The following is a 3,430-nucleotide window of genomic DNA, read 5'->3' as shown; positions in this document are numbered from 1 at the left end:
TACTTTAATATCCAAAACTTCATGACACTTTAAGTTTATGAAGTCAAGACTTTAATAAATCATCTTTTATCTCAAATCATTATTTTAACTTGGAAATCAAAGAGTAAAATATGCTAAAGCATTTTTAAACATAATACTTTCTAAAAATAAAACATTTTTAACAACAACTTATCAACATCATAAACTTTCAAGAATAAAATACAAACTTTTTCCTAAACACATTAAAGGTTCCTTTGATGTTAAAATCATCACCTTTAAACATATTCAAATACTAACAATAATTTCTAATATTTCCAAACAAATAACTCATCTGACATTGTCCAAATATATAGTTTTTCCATCTAAGAACAATGAAGAAATTTCAAGATTTACAAAAGCCAAAAACTATATAAAGGTTCATATCATTTTATTATCACCCCCTTTAGTTATGCCTTCATAAAATACTTAAAAAACAAATAAAAACCCTAGTTTATGAACAACATAATAAAATCTCATAACTTTCAATGAAGTATGAGAAGAAGATGAAGAAGAGAAAATAAAATACTACCTTAGTTTGTGTAGGAAATTTAGTGTAAAAAATGAGAGAATGAGGTTAGGTATTTATAGGAGAGTCTCACCCTCATCAAATCATAAAATTTAATGCAAAGTAAGTAGATTTAGACTAGCATAGGTGATATATCTAATGGTGGTGGAGTGAAAGGATTTGAAAGAGATTTAGGGGATTTTGTGTAAGAGAATATGTATTTTTGCTTGTTTAACAAGCAAGCTTCTTACATGAAAGTGATGTGACCTTTTCGATGATACATTCTCGATTAAACCATTCCCGATTATTTTCGGCTAATACCCGGTCGGATAATAAAAATCTCTCAATTTCAGTTTACGGTTAGAACTTCGAAACACAGAATTCGGATTGAATAAAATTTAGAAATACATTCTGAATAAACTTGATGTTTATCTTGACTTGAAATAATATTTCGAAGCCAATGGCGCAATCGGAATTCGATTCTGAGTTACAGAACTCAATAACTCGTTATTGGGCTGAATTTGGGCGAATATGGGCCCGACAGCAGCTCAAAAACTTTCCGTCACATAAAATTATGAATATTTACCACAAAATAGGAAATCACAAAACATGACTAATACTCAACTACGGTTTAGTCTAATTCAATACCGAATAATTTATAAAATTAATCGTTGTTAAAATAAGTAATTAATAAAACATGCACAGAAAATTCACGGTGTTACAGTTCCACATCCAGCCATTTGAAATCTAAGTGTATCAGATTTGAAAGAGTTAATCCTCTAATCATAAGTTCATAACATTTATATCTTCAAACAAAGATCATAAACAATCAAACAATCACACAAAGTCACACAAGAAAACATGTAAGGTCATGCTCAGGTCGGATAGGATTGAACCGCTTTGGTACCACTTAATGTAACACCCCAAAAATCATTTCATATTTAATATATTTAATCTCTTAGAAAAATGGGTAAATTTTTCTTTCCCCTTTAATTTTTTCTTTCTTTTATGTAACCTATAACTTACAAATCATTTTCACTTTTACCTTATTCCATTTTCAAGACGTCACATTTTCAAACCTTGCAGAAATAAAATTCTTAATACATTGAAGAGATTTAAATGAACACAATTCTTTTCTGAATACTTCTCATGCATAAAATTCTTGAATAAATACAGAATTGTTTACATGTCGAAATCTAATCATCGACACAAATAAAAAAAAACTGAAAATACAAAGAAAATAATGTCGGGCCATTGGCATTACAAAAAGTACCTCATGCAGGTTCCTATCACAACAAAACAAAAGAGAAACCTCCTAAACCGGAGGTTCCCTGGAAGCCTCGCTAGGGTCTTCCTCCACATCCGAGTCAGAAGAGATGTCAATGACCTCAACTGAACCTTCTATGCAGATAAGCTCTACACAGTCGTCGTTGTCTTCCTCCTCCTCCATTTCATCTGTTCCCTAATCCATCGAGGGGTCCGGGATGTACCCCTTGGCATGGCCTCGTCTATCTCTCTTGGCGCCGATCCTGATGATGAGAATCATGTTTGGAGCCAGGTCCTAACAACTTATGGTACGCCTCGAGCTTCAGCTAGTACCGAAAGTCCGACAGTTGCAGGTCTTCGGTCGGGCAAAGTGAATAATGCCTTCCGAACTGCATAGTAAGGTGGAAGATGCAAAGCTGAGCCATTGCTTACCCAATCCAGCTCCAGGTCACAAGGACCTGTGTAAGTGTGTCGATTACCCTCAACACTCCATGTCCTCTCCTAGGACATAGTGAAGCGATAACCTCGGATCAGTGCTGATGGGTCTATATGAACATGTGTACATATACACCAGAAGAAAAGAGAGGGAGTAAAACATCTATGAAAAACTTGTCAACGACATCGTGGAATTATGCAGAATAATACACCAAGTGAACACACGAGTACAGATAGATCATGTGATCATAGAAGCATATCAACGATGAATGAAATATAAAACTCGAGAATTTAGAATCAATATCGAAGAATATCATGTATGCAATCTGATGCATGAGTCCACCATCCTTACTCCTTTATCCTCCTGATAACTATTCGGAAATAACCGAGAGTATAGTTCCCATAACAAGCCGATTTCATCGCACCAAAATTATTCCTCGCAAGGATATATGATCGATTTGTTCCAACGGAACTATCCATTTCAGGATGTTGTCGTATCAAACACTTTATGGGCATCCCTCTCATCGATCCTGATTGCAAAGAGGGGTTGTCAGAGATCATCTAGTTTGCGCTGTGAGCACTGTCCGATCCAACAAAATACCTCATCCAAGCATACATTGGACTCGTCTCACCTAGACTCTCCCTCAATACTTTGCTGACGAATCACCGCCATCAACGCCATCCCTCTCAACATCTCAGGGCTCAATCGTCTCCCGTACATTTCCTCTCCACTACTTCATTTTTTACCATGGATATGCACCCTAACCGAAATTAGCAAATTATGTCTTTTAATCCATCTTTTCTAGCGATCTACACATCCTAAGACATCTCCCATCGGGAATGCTTCTAGTTGGTCTCGATCTTAACATATAAACGAAAAGAGAATAATTTCGGCACCACTACGAACCATCGCTGAATTATCCTAGACGGCTCTCAAGCCAAACCTTTTACAGTTGGACGATCTCGCTGCATGGGCACAACATAATCCTTTTCAGCACCACTGTGAACCATCGATGAACCATCCCAGACGACTCCTCTAGCCAAGCCTCTTACGCTCAAACGATCTCGCTACGTGGACAAAATATCACACCCTCGGACCTTGCCTTTAACAAAGCAATTCCTTACTTTTATTACTTTCAAGAATTTCATATAGTTATTTATCTTTACAACTTCTTGCTAACAAACATGCCATTAGGCTCTCGTATA

The sequence above is a fragment of the Lupinus angustifolius genome, chromosome LG05 (genome assembly GCF_001865875.1).
Source record: "Lupinus angustifolius cultivar Tanjil chromosome LG05, LupAngTanjil_v1.0, whole genome shotgun sequence".
NCBI lineage: Eukaryota > Viridiplantae > Streptophyta > Magnoliopsida > Fabales > Fabaceae > Lupinus > Lupinus angustifolius.
The sequence above is the reverse complement of the archived record's forward strand: the minus strand, read 5'-3'. Positions refer to the sequence as shown.